We start from the raw sequence: 16,762 nt of genomic DNA on the forward strand, positions 1-16,762 counted from the left end.
ACTTAAGAGTTGGTTTTGAAAAGATCAACAAAAATGCACAAACCCTTAGCTAAGTTAACTAAGAAGGGAAAAAAAGAGAAGATTCAAATAACTAAAATTAGAAATGAAAGAGGAAACATTACGACTGATTTTACAGACATAAAAAAGAGTAAAAGAGGCTTCCAGCCAAGATGGCATCGTAGGTAGATGCCGTGCTCACCTCCTCTCACGACCACATCAAAATTACAGCTAAGGTACAGAACAACCATCATTGGGAGTCGTCTGAGGTCTGGCTGAACGGAAGTCCTATAAATAATAAAACGGCAATAACTACATATCATCCACAATTACTTTAAATGTAAATGGATTAAATGCTACAATCAAAAGACAAGGTAGCTGAATGGATAAGGAAACAAGATCCTCACATATGCTCCCTACGAGACCCGCTTCAGATCAAAAGACACACACAGACTGAAAGTAAAAGGATGACAAAAGATGTTTCATGAAAATAGAAACAAACAGAAAAGAGCTGGGGTAGCAATACTTACAGCAGACAAAACAGACTTTAAAACGAAGCCTATAAAAAGAGACAAAAAAGGATCCAGTTATCCCACTTCTGGGTATTTATCCAAAGAAATACAGAACACTACTTCGTAGGAACATGTGAATCCATATCATTGCAGTGTTATTTACAGTAGCCAAGATATGGAAGCAACTTAAGTGTCCATCAATAGATGAATAAAGAAGTAAACAATGGATAAAGAAGAGGTGGTATATGTATACAATGGAGTATTACTCAGCCTTAAAAAATCATGAAATCTTGCCATCTGCAGCAACATGGATGGACCTAGAGAGTACTGTGCTGAATGGAGTAAATGAGTCAGACAAAGACAAATATCATATGTGGAATCTAGAGAACAGGATAAACAAACAACAGAAAAAAGCTCATAAATACAGGGCATTCTGATGATTGTCAGATTGGAGTGTGGAAGGAAGGGCGAAGGGGGAGGAGATTAAGAGGTACAAATTGGCAGTTACAATATAGTCACCGGGATGTAGAGTGTAGCATGGGGAATATAGTCAGTAGCACTGCAATAATTATGGATGGTGTCAGAGGGGTACTGGATTTATCAGGGCTATCACTTCATAAGTTAAATGTCCAACCACTGTGTTATACACCTGAAACTAATACGATATTGTATGTCAACTATAATGGAAAAAATTAAAATATGAAAATAAAAAGAGTAAAAGAATATTATGAACAATTGTGCACCAACAAATTGGATCACCTAGAAGAAATGAATAATTCCTAGAAATACACACCTACCAAGACTGGAACATGGAACAACAGAAAATCTGGAAAATGTAATGCATGCTATGCTGACATTAGTTAATACTACTGTATTTTATATTTAAAAGTTGCTAAGAGAGTAGATTTTAAAAGTTCTCATCACAAGAAAAAAAATTGTAACTAGGTATGATGACGGATATTAATGAGACTCATTGTGACAATACTTTTTAAATATATACAAATATCAAATCATTATGTTGTATATCTGAAACTAACGTAATGTTACATGTCAATTTATACCCCAATAAAAAAAAAATCTGAACAGACTTGTAACTAGTAAGGAGATTTAATGAGTAATCGAAAACCTCCCAACAAAGGAAAGCCTAAAACCAGATAGCTTCAGTGAAAATTTTACCAAATTATTTAAAAGAATTAGCACCAATTCTCCTCAAACACTTCCAAACAAGTCGGAGAGAATACTCCCAAACTCATCCTGTGAGGCCAGCATCACCCTTATACCAAAGGAAAACCACAGACCAATATTCCTGAGGAACACTGACACCAAAATCCTCAACAAACGACTAGCAGTCCAAACTCGACGGCGCATGAATAGGATTACACATCGTGACCAAGTGGGGTTTACTCCTGAAATGAAAGAATGATCCAACATACAAAAACCAATCAGTTGTAATACACACCACGTTCACAGAATGAAAGACAAAAATCAGATGATCGTCTCAACTGATGCAGAAAAAGGTTTTGACAAAATTCAACAGTTTTATGATAAAAAAAAAAACCACTCAGCAAACTCAGAATAGAAGGAAAACTACCTCAACATACAGTAGCCCCCCCATATCCAAAGCGGATATGTTCCAAGATCCCTAGTGGATGACTGAAACCACAGACAGTACTGAACCATTCATATATATGTATATATATGATTAGATATTTCTACACTATACACACACACGCAGTGTTTTTTCCTAAATACACTTTTCCACTTCCCTTTGGCATATCCAAACGACTAGTATCCCCACTCTTGCTGCCATTATTGAGTAAACTAAAGGAGACCTGAACGCCAGCACTGCAATACCTTGATAATCCATCTGATAACCCAGAGAGCTACTACAGGACGAAAGGGTGGGGAGCGTCCACACCATGAAGATGAGGACAGAGAGAAGAGTCACACATCCCAGCATCAAGCAATGGGTGCAATTTAAAACTGATGAACTGCATACTTTAAACATTTTCAATTTAATATTTTTAGACCACGGTTGACCGAGGGTAACTGAAACCTTGGGAAGTGAAACTGCGGGCTGGAGTTTGGGGTAACCATAATAAAGGCCACCTATAATGAGCCCACAGCTAACATACTCAATGGAGAAAGACTGAAAACTTTTCCTCTCAGATCAGGAACAAGACAAGGATGGCTGCTGTCACCACTTCCATTCAACATAGTACTGGAAGTTCTCGCCAGAGCAATTAGCCTATGTTGTTATTTAAGTCAAGGGACTTCAAACAGTCATAAATGATCACGTGATTTTCATCAAGGTGCCAAGGCTGTTCACTGGGAAATGGGAAATCATCATCAAATGGTGCTGGAGAAAGTGGATGTCCACATGCAAAAGAATAAAATTGGACCTTTATACAAAATACGAAAAGTGATTCAAAATGAATTAAAGACCTCAACATAAGACCTCGAACTATAAAACGCCTTGAAGGAAACATGGGGGGAAAACTTCACAACATTTGATTTTGCAGTGATTTCTTGGATATGACACCAGCAGCACAGACAGCAAAAGCAATCCCAGACAAATGAGCTATCACCTCACATCCACTGAAAAAACAGAAAATGAAAAAAAAAAAAAGCAGAAAATAACAAGCATCGACGAGGATGTGGAGAAACTGAAACCCTTGTGCACTGTTGGTGGAACTGTAAATAGAACATATCTCTAGAATTGTAAATAGAACATATCTCTAGAATTCCCAGAGGATCCAGCAATCCCACTTTTGGGTAAATACACAAAAGAATTGAAAACAAGGACTCAAAGAGATATTCGCACACTCATGTGAATGGCAGCATTATTCACAATGGCCAAAAGATGAAGGCAACCCAAATGCGTCATCGACGGATGACTGAGTAAACAAAATATGGTATGTTATATACAGTGAAATATTATTCAGCCTCAAAAAGGAAGGAAATCCTGTCACACGCTGAACATGGATGAACCTTGAGCACATGATGATGCTAAATGATATAAGCCAGTCACAAAAAAGACCAATATTGTAGATTCCACTTAAATGAGATATAGAGAGTAGTCAAATTTGTAGAGATCGAAGGTAGAAGGGTGGTTGCCAGGGGCTGGGACAAGAGTAAATTCATAGTTTTTTTTTTTTTTTATGTACGATTTCAGTCTTGCAAGATGAAAAAGTTCTGGAGATCTGCTCCACAATGTGAATGTATTTAACACTACTGAACTGTACACTTAAAAATGGTAAAGATGGTAAATTTTATGTTTTTTTTCCAACCATGCAAAAAACAAATAAATAAATAAAGGAAAGAAATAAAACATCTTCTCACCTTCTTAGGTGATTCTGAAGTGACCCAGATTTGTAAACCACTGGTCCGAAGTGATCCTGGATGGCTTCCAGGAGGAAGAGTAGCTTTGAGCTGGGCTATGAAGCGTAGAAACATTTTTGTTGGGTGGAGGGGGAAAATTACAAAGGAAGGTATTAATTCAGCAGCATCATCATTATCATCATCACAAAGATTTATTATATGTGCCTACCATGTGCCGGGCGTGTGTTTCACACATGTTCTAAATTTAATCGCCACAACAGGAAGGGAGGAGGCACATCTGCCTTGACACCAGGCAGAGACATCCACATGACGCTACAGAACAGGTTCTCGAGCAGAAGCATGAAATGATGCCAGAGGTGTTTTCAGCAGGTGAACCTGGAAGCAGTGCGTGGGAAAGCTCCGGCTGAGCTTCCAAGCTCTACACCAGGGTGGAAGCCCGATCAGTGCAAAATGGGTGACAAATAAATGTGCAAGTTGAAGGTCAAAAGGAAATCAACCCCTGAAGCAGGTGCCCATTCCCCATCTCCCCTTGACCCTGACACTCCCAGGCCTCTCCTCTGAATGACTCATATCCCCTGGGGCAGCAGGACTCCTGGTACCTGCCCTGCTCTGGCTGAACAGGACCAGATGGGGCAGGACCACATTCTCCTGTGGTTTGGTGGCTGGCACTGTGGGCATTGAGTGGCATGGGGGTACTGATGGTCTTGTGAGCACCCTCTGCTGGAGGCTCCTGGCCTGGCACGTGTCTGCAGGCTCTGGGCACTGGGCCCAGTTAGCTTTCATTTTTTATTAGAATGATGGGATGTCTTTTAGAGCCTGGGTGATATTAATTACAGCCTGTTGTATAACAACCTGGTTTCATAGAGGACAGAGCTCTCTGTCCCAGAGGCTTCTGGCCCTCAGGACCCCCATACTCCCCCAAAAGGATCAATTTCTCAATGATTCTGGACTCCCTCTTCTTGCTGCTCAGTGTGAGCCCTCAGCCCCCCAGCCCACCCTCAGGATGGCCACTCAGGCTGAACCCTAGAGCTCCTGGTGGGTTTTGCTGGAAGCCGCTTCCTAAGAATGGAGAATTCTAGAGATATGTTCTAAAAGCTGGATACAGATGACCATGACAAGACAGTGGATTCCTGCTCCAACAAAGAAAGGTGGTAAAGTCTGCTGTTAGGGGATTCTTCCAAGAAGGGCCTCAGCCTCACACCAGAAGCACCATAACGGAGTCACGCATTGAGCCATGGGGTTTTCAAACCTCTTTTAGCAGCAAGCCCTTGGGACCCTCCTACTGGGCCTTCCTGGCAGTGAGGCAGCTCTGCAGAGTCCAGGATTCCCACGTAGGGAGAGGGAGGGGTGGGGGAATTTTTAATTGCAAAGTTCCCAAGCTAGACAAAATTTTTTTATTTAATCCACAATAGAGTGGAAATGCTTGGATGGGTGCCACGAAAAATAAAGCAAAACTTACGGCCATGAATGATAAATAAGAAAGATTTCGGATCTGAAATCGCGTCTGTATTTGTTATGAGTGCTGATGCTTGAGAAAAAGCAAATTTGATTACTGAGAATGAGGTGGCAGATGGAGGCACCAGCGGAGATCTGAAGGGGGCTTCTGAGTATCTCCGAGGGCTCAGGAGGTTGATGGCGGGACTGTTATGTGAATTTCCCTCTATGTGTTATGGTTTCCCTTTTTCTTGACATGGGTGTATCAAAGAGAACACCCCCTCTTATGTGTTCTTTTTACACGTGTACAAGAAGACATGAGTCTTTGCAACTCCACTGTGATTCAGGTCATTTTGGACCCACAGGGGAAGTAGAAGAGCGCAGGAGATGGTTCCACAGCACCTGGGCGAGAGGTGGCAAGGGAGGCGCAGGAGCGGGGCTGGGATGGAGAAAACCCGCCATAAGTGACTGAGAGGTGGGGCCTGCAGAGCAATCCCTGCTGGAGGAAGAAGACGAGAGAGCCGCCAGGCCTTCTGGATTTATCACAACACCTTTTAGACCATCTAGAAGCGAGTGGACAGCAACCAAGCTAAGCCGAGGCGGAGGCGCCCCCTCGCGGCTGGAGAAGGCAATGCAATGCTCTGATAGGCGCGTGGGCGGCTTCCCTCTCCCTGAACCAAGCCAACAGGCCTCCCTCTCCTTTCTCCTTATTCTTTGTCAAAAAAGTTTAAGAAAGCTTCTACACCATACACATTCTTAGAGAATCTCAACATAAAATGACAAATTAAGGGCTCCAAGCCCTATCAAAGACTTGGTTCACTTTTTTACTGCATTAATTCTTAACTCTATTTGACACAGAAACCCTTCTTATGCATTGTCAGTCAACGAGCACACTTTGGGACTCGCTGGCCTACAAGATAAAGCCTAGATACCTTAATGCAGCACCCGAGAGCCTTCCATCCTGTCCGCAGCCCCTTCACAACCCCAGCGCCCAGAGTTCTTCCACAGACGCACCCGGTTCCCACCATACTGACCACATGCAAATGCTCTACATTTTCCTTTCTCTTCTTCTGTTCATATTATTCCTCCTTCTTTCTCCTTGGAGAGTGATATCTGCTTCTACTCACTGGCAAAACTGTCACTGACCCTGAAACAGGGCTGAGCCATCTGCAGTCACACAGCAGCCCCGCTGCGCAGGGCACACGGTGTAAAGTTGTGTGGGCCCATGGGCAAACAAGGACTGGGGATCTAGACAGCGCAAGAGAAGGTCCCTATCCCCAAGGGTTTCAACTCTACTCCAAGTGCTTTAAAATCCCTGTCCTCAGCCCTGCTCACTTCTCCCCATCACTTCCTCCCAGATCAAAGAAGCCCTAAAGGCAACATTTCCTGGTGCTTTGACGCTGTCCCCAGTAAAGGATGCTGTGTGGGGACCCTGTCTGCAGACCAGGCCATCCCACCAGCTCTCGGCAGAACCCTTCCTCCCCACACTGCGCCCTGTTGCAGGAAAGGAACCTGAGGTGGGGGCAAGACAAGACCACCGACCACACAGTAAGGGGTGCTCACAAAATCTCCGGTTAAGGAGGATTGGGTCGGGGACCCCCTTCTGACATTGCCCCCTCACCTCCTTTCTGTTGCAGGTGCCCCCAAGTTACCCATTTCTCAAAGACCGAGCTGGTCTTGGGGGCCAAAAAGGAAGTCAGATCCTAATCCTCAGCGCTACCTGTCACTTGGGTTTATTTAAATGAATTAGTGTGAACATTTTCTTGTAGTTGTTTTCTGGTATTTTCTCCTCAGTGACCAGACTCATGGTGCCTGCTGACCATTCGTCTATTGGGATTTCACAGTTTAGAAAATCATTTGTACAAGCTCTTTGCGTACAGTCTGAAAAACAGCTTTAAAACTATTTAACGCAGTCTTTTGGGTTTTGTCATTTTCTTTTAAAATTACACAAGTGATACATGAGTATATTCTTGTTGTAAGAAATTAAAATTCATACACCTCAAATAAAGTAAATGTCCCCTTTGCTCACTCTAAATGCTATCAATTTGTATATGTCCCTCCTGGTCACTTTCTAGGCATTTACACACGTGTTATATTCACAAAACAAAAATACATAGCCTTGTTTTGTATACATTTTTCTTCTTTATGCAAACATTATGCTAACTACAACTTGCTTTCTTCACTTAACAATGTATCTTGGAGATAACTTTTATTTTCCTAGCATGGTAAAGTTTGACTTATTTACATAACAAAAAACTTCCTTTTCCTTTCATTTCTTCCCCTGGGTCTAAGCTTTAAAACTTATTTCTTCTTCAGGTGTTTAAAAGTGTCTATTTTCCTTTCCTTACAACTCTTTTTCAGGTTTGATCTTTATCGCTGTTGTTACTTTCAGACAGAATTTATTCGTTGTATTTATTATACGCAGTGAGAGTACAAAATTTTTCTTCCTAATGCCAGCCAGTTAGCCCAAAGTAACTTTTAAAATAATCTTTGATCCTTTATTGTTACATTAGTATGTGTATCATCTCATTTTGTGGTATTTTAATCTATTAAAACTGTACATTTTTGTATTAATACCACAACTTAAAGTATTATAATTTTCCAATATGTTTTATATCTAGGTCTATTCTCTCCATCTTTACTCTAATTTTAGACTTTGAAATTCTGTTTATTTTTCTACATGAATTTTATAATCTTTTTGCAAAAGTCTGAAAAAGAATCATATTTGGATTTGCACTTAGTCTGTCAATTAATTCGACCTTTCCATCTTTACATTATTTCGCCTTTGCATCAGGCATAGGATATGTCTTTCCATGTTCAGGTCTTCTCTTGTATTCTTTAACAACAAAAAAATTATAGTTTTCTTCACATAGAAAATGCTATATTCTGGACTAATTATATAATATGGGGTTACCTATGCCTCAAAACTTTAGAAGACATTCCCCCACTGAAGTAAAACCTCCAGACTCAGAATTTTGGGGGACAACATTCTTGATATATCTTTCTTAAATTCTTCCACAACGCATGTATTCATTAAACTAGTATTTATTTCAGATGCCTGCTCTGTGTCCAGCCCTGTTCTGTGTAGTAGGGATATAGTAGTGAAAAAAAAATAGTTTTCTTATCATTCTCTCGAAATAAAACATTTTAATCATAAATGAAACAAAAAAAAAACACAAAAGAAAAATAAAACGTTTAAAATAACGCGATGACCTCAAAATAAAAAGTTTAATTAAAAACAAAAAAGCAAATTCCCTCTTCTCAGGAAACTCACATCCTAGTGAGGAGAGAAGGGGAAACAAGCGAGCAATCGGGCATATGTCCTATTTAGATATATCGATATCAAAGGAGAAAAGTGAAACGAAGTGGGGGGCAAGGGGTGCAGCTTTAAAATCTGGTCAGAGTTAGATTTGGAGCAGAAACCCAAGGAGGTGGTTTACATTTTCTACTTCTGATTCTGTTAGAGGAAGCATCTCTATTTTTTTCCCTCAGAAAACGATTTCACTCAAATTTTCAAATTTGTCAGCCATTTCACATATCCTTTTATGTTTTTCATCTAGTTCTCTGGTCTTTTCTACCATTTCACCTTTAGCTGTGTTTGCTTCTGGTTTCTTTCCCTTCATTACATTTGTCCATTGTTATTATTTAGACTTTAACAAAAATGACCAGCTCAAGGACTGGTATTTGGTATTCCTACGACTGTTTTCCTAGTTTCTAATTTATTCTTTTCTTTTTTCCTGATTCCTTCCTTCTTCATCTTGATTTGGGGTATTGTTGTTTTTCTTAATATTTCTAAATGATTTCATGAATATTTTGTTTACTTAACCTTTTCTGGATTTAACAATAAAATCATTTTAAAAGCTACAGAAAATTTTGAGTAAAGCTTTGCATGTGTTCTGTCGGTTTTCATTGGTGTGGTTCTTCTTTGACTTATTTTCTAAATTAACACTTGATTCTTGATTTCCTCCTTTATCCAGAAGGTATTTTGGAAAATTTTCAGTAGTCAATTTCTAACCATTTCTAGTTTTAGCATATTGTGAACGAAGAATGTGGTCCATATCACGTGTATTTCAAATTTATTGGGATTTTCTTTATGGCGGAAAATATGTTTTTAAATTATTTTAAGGATACTGGAACTTACAGCCCAAGCTAACAGTCAGTATGTCCCCAGGAACTGGGAAAAAGAACAAAATGTGAACAGGAAGTAAGCTTCAAAGAGGAAGTGATTTTGATACAGAGGGCCAAAGAACTGGCTTTTTTTCAGTACTGACCAGAGGCCGGCACTGTGCTAGGCACTTGGCATGCGTTGTCTCACAGCGGTCAGGTAGGGTTCTTCAGAGCAGGAAACCAAGGCTCAGGAGGTTAAGTAACTTCCTAAACTCTGTTCCCCTGCGCAAAGCCCTGTCCCCCTTGCTTAGCTGAGCAGGTTCTCACTTTTCTTTCAAGGCTCATTTTAAACATCACCTCTTCTAAGAAGCCTTCCTAAAGATAAGAGCTAGGTTCTGTTCTTGTACAAGTCATCATTAGTCTTACATCTGTCATCCTTGTGGCCTGGGAGACTCTTGAGGGTGACTGGTACATTATGGTTCTCAATAAATGTTTGAATAGAGAGAAAGGGAGGAGACCCCCCCCCAAAAAATCCATGTCTGAAGATTCAACACAACAAAGCCATCATCATCCGCCGAGCAGGTGGTGCCTGGGGGTTACAGGTAATCATGCTAATATCGACAGCTCGCTCCATTTGCAGAGTGCTTTACAGTCTACACAGCATTATCCTACCTACATGCATTATCTCATGTGATTGACTCAACAAATATAAGTGCTCTGAGCCCATTTTCCAGGCACTGAAGCACATCTGGCAAGTCGCAACAGCCAAGAGTTCCTGACTCCAGTCATTGCCACATTCAAACTTGAACCCAGGATACCTTCTGAGATTAAAGTAGATACACACACACACCTACCTTGCTTCCTTGATAGAGAAGACTATAAGTTTCCCTCCTGTCTTGCTCATCATCATGGCTTCATAATGATGTCTTTTTCTTTTTTTCTTTTCCAGACAACATGTTTTATTAATGCCTTAAAGGAAATTCATGAGAGTGATCCCTGTTTCATTCATCCACTCTCATGGACAATAAACATTTACTGAGCCCCCAGGTACTCAGCTGGCCCTGGACACTGCCACTCAGGGGCAGGATGGGGAGGACGACTTGGAGGGACCTTCAGGACAGCTCTGCCCACAATCCGCCCACTGCTTCCAGGCCTGCCTCCTCCTCCCCTCCCCTCCCAGCTCCCACCCCACACCCTCTTTATCTCCCTTCACAAAAAGCCCCATTCTCTTTTTGCACAATACACTTTCTCAACAGATAGTCTATTCAACCCAGAGCCCAAATCATCAGCAACCAAAATGCTGGTTCCTCTTTCTTCCTAGGTCATCAAACCTTTCCAAGGGCGGAGAAATAACGGCACTCTGCAACGGCACTCTGCAACGTGACTTTGTTTGCTTGGATGTTTCTCCTGAGGACTGTAAGCTCCTTGAAGGCCTGACCTGGGTTTTTCACTGGGGATTGAATGAGTAGCCTAGGTCTTGTTCTCTAAAGTTATTGTTTAAAAATAATTCAATCATTATAGAAATTTCGCAAATATGCTAAGAGAAAAAGAAAAAAAGAAAATCCACCCATAATTCTAAAAAAGAGAAGTAACTTTTAACATGTTTCTATTTCCTTCTAAGTATTTTATATGTATTTTTGGAGATAAATATATATGCATATACAAAATTGTACAAAAATATAATTCTGATGCAAATGCGATTTTGTATCTCACTCAGTGTATTGCAAACATTTAAGTCATTAAATATCCTTCAAAACCATGTGTCAATAGCTGTATAGTATTATATCAGATGTGAACACCATAACTTCTTTAAACATTTCCTCACTGTTGAATACTTAGTTTATTTCCTTCCTTCCTTCCTTCCTTCTCCTTTCTTTGTTTGTAATTTTTGCCTACATAAATAACACTTGATAAATATCCTTAACACACATCTTTGTCTGCATGGCTGATTCTTTCTGTCAAATAGATTTCTAACACTAAAGTTAGTGAATCAAAGAGTATAAGCTTTTAAACTTTTCTTGATCTCTAATATCAAATTATTTCCCAGGCTCTGTACCAATGTGCTCTCCCATAGCAGCAGGTGTCATCTTTATGGCTTTTATGTATTTATTTGTTTTAAACTGGTGAAATTGGCAGTTTCCTTTCTATGGTCGGTGGCCTATGTTTCTTTGGGTGTATTTTTATTCTTATATTCATGGAAATAAGGCCAGTTAACTTATTGGAAAAAAGCCATGCAAATATGCACCCTTGGTCACAGGCAAGATCGGAGAGGTGGATTATTTGAAGGACCCTGTCATTACTCCTGGAAAAATAATTCGCACATGGCAGATGTTCACCCCATCTATCCAAACAGACTTTTGTTTTCTTTAAGTTTCTCCCCTCCAAACCCTTGATTATTCCTAAATTGTTACTATACTTCTGAAAGTTTTGATTAGCTGCCCAACTCAGCTTCTGTGAAAATCCAGTCATTAAAATAGCTCTCAAGTACTCTCTACCAGCTTCGGGTCGCCTGCCATCGCCAATGAGCATCCTTTCAGGAGCCCTGGGTCCACCTGTTTTCTGCAGGCCCTCTTAGTTCAATCCCAGGGTTCTACACCTTCCATTGGCCAATTCCAGTTGGGAGGTTTGATATTAAAAATGGAATATTAAATATGGCAAAGCCACTGATATTTTTTAAAATGTTCTTTTGGTTCTGTCAATGAATGAAACACATCTTAGTAATCACCTGCTCATCTCCCAGCAGTTACTCTGGTGAACACATCAACTGGAATACTGAAGAGCTGTGTTTCACCCCTTTTCTCAGCTTACAAGACCCCTCAAATTTCCAGAGATAGATATAAACATTCTGGAAAGTCTGTGGTATAAACGCACCCTCCCTCAGGGAAATCAAGAGAAATTAGTAAACCTTATAACAAAGCTTCCTTCCTATTTTAGCTCTAGGGTGAGGGCACCTGTGGGCTTCTGTAATGCCCAGGGGAGGCCTCTGGTAACTGCTTCTGCATCAGAACAGCTGATTTCTTTCTCTTTAGTCTGAATCCCGAGTCTTCCTTCTCGGGTTTGGGCAGGTCAGGGGATCTGGCTAAATCATAATCTATCTGATGTGAGTTAAGGCCTAAGGTTCACACAGGCTTCACGATTTACGAAATATACTATCCATGCATTACATGTCATATATTACCTGGTTTCATTCCCCCCAACAACCCCAGGAGGTGGACATTAGTGAAGTTAAAAAGGTGTCAGAGCAGGAAGTGGGTCACTCGCCCAGACAGGTTCTTGCAGGGAGGTGATCTGTAAGAGAAAGATAATGGGGAGTGGAGGGGGCAGTCGCTCTAAAGAAAAGGAGAAAACAGATGCTGAAAGGGACTCCCAGCTGGAAACTGCCTGCAAATTCTGGCTCGGTCAAGCCATAGCTGTGACCTTGGGAAATTTTTTTTACCTTTTCTGTGTTCCAGTCTCCTCATCTGTAAAATGATGATCAGAATATGACATCTACCTGGCAAAGGTGAATATTTACCACAGCGGGTCCATAAAAGTGAAAAATGGAAACGTCTTACAAGTCCAATAATTTGTTTAAACAAATTAAGATATTTGCATGCCATGGAATATAATTTCTTAAAAACAATAACGTGGATGTTTATAGAGAGGGAAAATTTTTGTGACATATTACAATTTGGTAGATATAGTGTAATGCCATTTTTGCTAATTTTTTAAGAATAACATATTTACAAGTACAGTCGTTCATCTGTTTAACAATATTTACTTTGTATAGTTTTATTATTATGTGCATTTACATGCAGATATGTGGATATAAAATGTCCAAGGATACACATGAAAATATAATATCTCTACAGGGGGTTCCTTTTTCAGTTTTGCTTAGCTGATTTTCAAACTCTTTCACAATGAACTTGTGTCATAAATAAATAATAGAAGTGTTAAATGTTTACAATGCAGAATTGGAAGGCTGATGTCTGCTTGGATGCAGGGGGCATTTTTGCTGGTGCCAAGTTCATCTGCGAGTTGCCTGGAGAATGAGGAATCCAAGCAAAGGACTAAGAGGTTTTGAGAGATTTAATTCGGGGCTCTGGAGGAGTCAATAATCCCCTTCTCGCCGTTCCTCCCCCTGAGTGCGAACTTCTGTGCCTACTTTTCTACACTGAGCAAACACAGCCATGTACCTTCTCCAAGGGGCCCTCTGGATTTTTCGAGGCCCACTCTCCTCCGATTCCTCTTCGTTTTTCAGGCAGGCTCCAACTCCACTGATGAAGCCAGGCCTGGGCAGCCAGTCTTTACATTCCACTCATGTTCCTGAGATGACACCCTGGCCACCTTGATCAGATGTAGGCGTTCCCAATCCAAGCCACCTGTTGGGACACAGGACATCTTTCAATGAATGCTTCCTCCACAGACAGTTCATCTCATTTCCGGCATGGTGAGTCATTCTGGTTTCAACCCAAAAAGAACATAATCTCATTTCTAGGTTGTAAAGGCACCTCCCTGACACTCCCTGATTTATAAAAATAACGAATAAAAGCCACCATGTATTGGCGCTGACGTACCAGACACCGCTACGCATGGGCTCGCTCATCTAAGCCTCACAATAACTCTTTATGTCAGGTGTTGTCACCCCCATTTTACAGATGAGAAAACTTAGAGAGGTCATCTTGCTGACAGATAGTCAGCAAGTAAGCCTGGGCCCTTAAACATAAGACACTGTTTCTGCAGCCCAAGCTCTTCTTACCTATTTTATAAGTGAGGAAACTTATTTTATAAGTGAGTCTAAGTTACTCACTGAGGCTGTTAGTCACCCAAGTAGGAGAGGCTAAAATTTGAACATCTCCTTGATATCCGGCCCCCTCCTCTACGTATGCCCTGTCATGCTCCCCACACTCTCCTCCCACCTGTGCCCTGACACTGTCCCCTCTCCCCACTCCCCCACTTGTACTCCACACTGCAGCAAATACTCGCGGCAGTTCCAAGAATCTGTAAGAATGTGCTCTCTTGCCCTGGGGGCTTTGGACGGGCTGTGCCTTCCCATGCATTTGCCTAGCACTCGCCTACTCATCTAGATGCAACCTCCTCCAGGAAGCCATCCCTGACCACCCTAGTCCCCACCCTAGTCCAAGTACCCTCTTAGGTGCTTCTTGGTTCATCTTTTATGCATCACGTAGCACTGTGGTTCCCTGCCTTCTTGCTTCTTCCCCCTTCAGTCTGCAAAGGCTACATTGAGGACTGGGTGTGCTGGTGGGCCTTAGCACCCAGCACAGGTGCAGGCACAGAGTAGGTCAACAAGCATTTGTTAAATGAGTGCTCGACTATAGTGAAAGCTGTGTTTTGCTTTGTTTGAAGGAGACAGTTTAGGTGCACTAAGCTGGAGGACATAAAATGACAGAAATGGGGCTTCCTGAATACCCTATTAAGAGGACGTAGTGGGCAAATGCTCTGGGGTCATCCACTGCTCAGAGTGCTGATGTTAAAACCGTGGTGTCTTTCTTGCTTAAGCAAAGTCTCAGGCTACTGTCTCCTCACTCCCAGTCAGAAACAAATCATGTTGTGAGTGACTGGAGTCATAGCTCACAACGCCAGAAGCTGGTTTAGGGTGGGGTGAGGGGCAGTGGCCTTGGGGCTCCAGTGTCTAAAGGCCCAGGCCTCCCAGCTGGGGGGAGGGAGGAAGCGCGGCAGGTCCGAGGAGGCTGCAGTCACTGGGGGAGAGACAATGGGGCTCAGCATCTGTTCCTCGCTGGGAGAAGGGACCCTCCAGTGAAAAGCCAGGGAGAGCAGGGAAGTGTGGGAGGAATTGATGAGAAGGGGTGGAGCCAAGGAGATGCAGCCGGGAGGTAGGAAGAGAAGGGGAAGGAAGAGAGGCGGGAGGCCAGGGGATCCAGGCTTTCCTTCCTCTCAATGACCAGGTCCTGAGCTGCGGCCTCCTCAGGCATTGTTTCCTGCGGAAACTCTGGCGGCCCACGAAGAGCTCACGTTTCTCCCCAGCCCCTGGCAGCAGCCCCAGTGCAAGTGTCAGGCATCCAGCAGGTGCTCAATACTTACTTGGAAAAAAAAGAGAAATGTGGCCAACTTTGCTGTGGTAACTTTTCCCCTGTGTTCTCCCCACTTCTCCGGAGAAGCTGAGGGCAGAGCAGGTCTTGGGAGCACGCCCGGGAGCCCCATGAATAATTTACCCTTCGCGGCGGCTCTGTCCGGCTCCGTCCGAGGACTCCGGCCCGGCCCAGCGTCGGAGTCGAGAAGCGGCTCAGAGTGGCGGGCGTCCCGGAGCTCGGAGAACCCGGCCTGCCCGGGAACTGGGGCGAGGCCGGGCTGTGCCAAGCCCCCTGCAGGGAGGCGCAAGGGCCTGACCCCCGCGCGGCGAGCGGCCACGCCTCGGCGCCCCCAGCAGTGCATCTGGGGCCGAGGCCCAGGCCCCGGGATTGGAGGGCCCGCGAGGGGCCGACCCCCTGCTCCTCCAGCCGCGTCCACGGCGGCCCGGCGCGCGCTCGCAGCCCGCGCTGCTCCCTCGAGCCTGGCTGTCTAGGGCTCTGCGAACAGCTGTTAAAGGCTCTTTCACAGTTCGGTGCGGTGCGGGGACGTCTGCTCCTAGCCCATCTGCCTACTTTCAAAATACGGGAGTCAAGAACACACCTAGCCTTCCACCTCAGGCCCGGGAGGGGCGGCTGGGCGGCACCCGGCAGCCGCGCCCCCCACCCCACTAACTCCCCTTCCCGAGGCCGCCCCGGGCTTCCCACGGGGCCGGGGGGCGCGCAGTCCCCGGGCCCCCTTTGTGCCGGGCCGGGCCCCCATTTCTATGCGAGGCACTGCCGCTCCCCCTCTCCCCCGCTTCAGTTCATCTTTGTTCCCCTTTTCTGAGGAGGAAAGAGAGAGAGAGAAAAGGAGGAAAAAAAAAGGCGTGACTTGATTTTCAAACGAAACTCCCACAGCAAACAAAACCCTTTTAGAGAAATAAGAAAGGAGGAAGAAGGAAGAAAAGAGGGAGGGAAAAAAAAAAAAAAAGAGCGAAAAGCCTCCAGGCTTTCCATTTGAGTGGGAGAGTTGAACTGGAAGGCAGAGAAAGAGGGGAAGAAAAAAATCCTCTCTGCGGTGGAAAGAGAAGAGAAAACTTGGGCTGACAGGAGGGGGGTGCGGGGGGGGTGGAAGGAAGTGAGAAAACAAAAGAGAGATAAAAGGGCTGCTTTTCTGTCTCTCTTCCTCTGCGAGCTGGCTTAGGAGGAGCTGTTTTGCATCCCTTCACGTCAGCCCTGCCTCATTCCCTTCTTCCAGGGAGGGAGAGAGCGCGAGCGAGAGAGAGAGGAGAGAGAGAGAGAGAGAGAGGAGAGAGGGGGAGAGAGGGAGAGAGAGGAGGAGAGAGAGCAAGAGAGAGAGAG

The 16,762-nt window shown here is 43.4% G+C and overlaps 1 long non-coding RNA gene across 2 annotated transcripts in view; it reads right to left on the reverse strand.

Moving 5' to 3' along the window:
- LOC107196024 overlaps nt 1–16,730 on the reverse strand; it is an 18,090-nt gene extending 1,360 nt beyond the window's left edge. Inside the window, exons 1-5 of one of the 2 annotated variants that reach the window (XR_001517334.2) lie at nt 15,435–16,730; nt 13,568–13,753; nt 10,724–12,680; nt 10,247–10,361; nt 3,849–3,946 (exon numbers count right to left, since the gene is read on the reverse strand). This is a non-coding gene — a long non-coding RNA (uncharacterized LOC107196024). Of the gene's footprint in view, nt 1–3,848; nt 3,947–10,246; nt 10,362–10,723; nt 12,681–13,567; nt 13,754–15,434 lie in introns of those variants that run through there. The other variant, XR_003047549.1, reaches the window with a different exon arrangement.
- Nucleotides 16,731–16,762: the final 32 nt, after the last annotated feature.

Source organism: Pteropus alecto, unplaced genomic scaffold (assembly GCF_000325575.1).
Source record: "Pteropus alecto unplaced genomic scaffold, ASM32557v1 scaffold60, whole genome shotgun sequence".
NCBI lineage: Eukaryota > Metazoa > Chordata > Mammalia > Chiroptera > Pteropodidae > Pteropus > Pteropus alecto.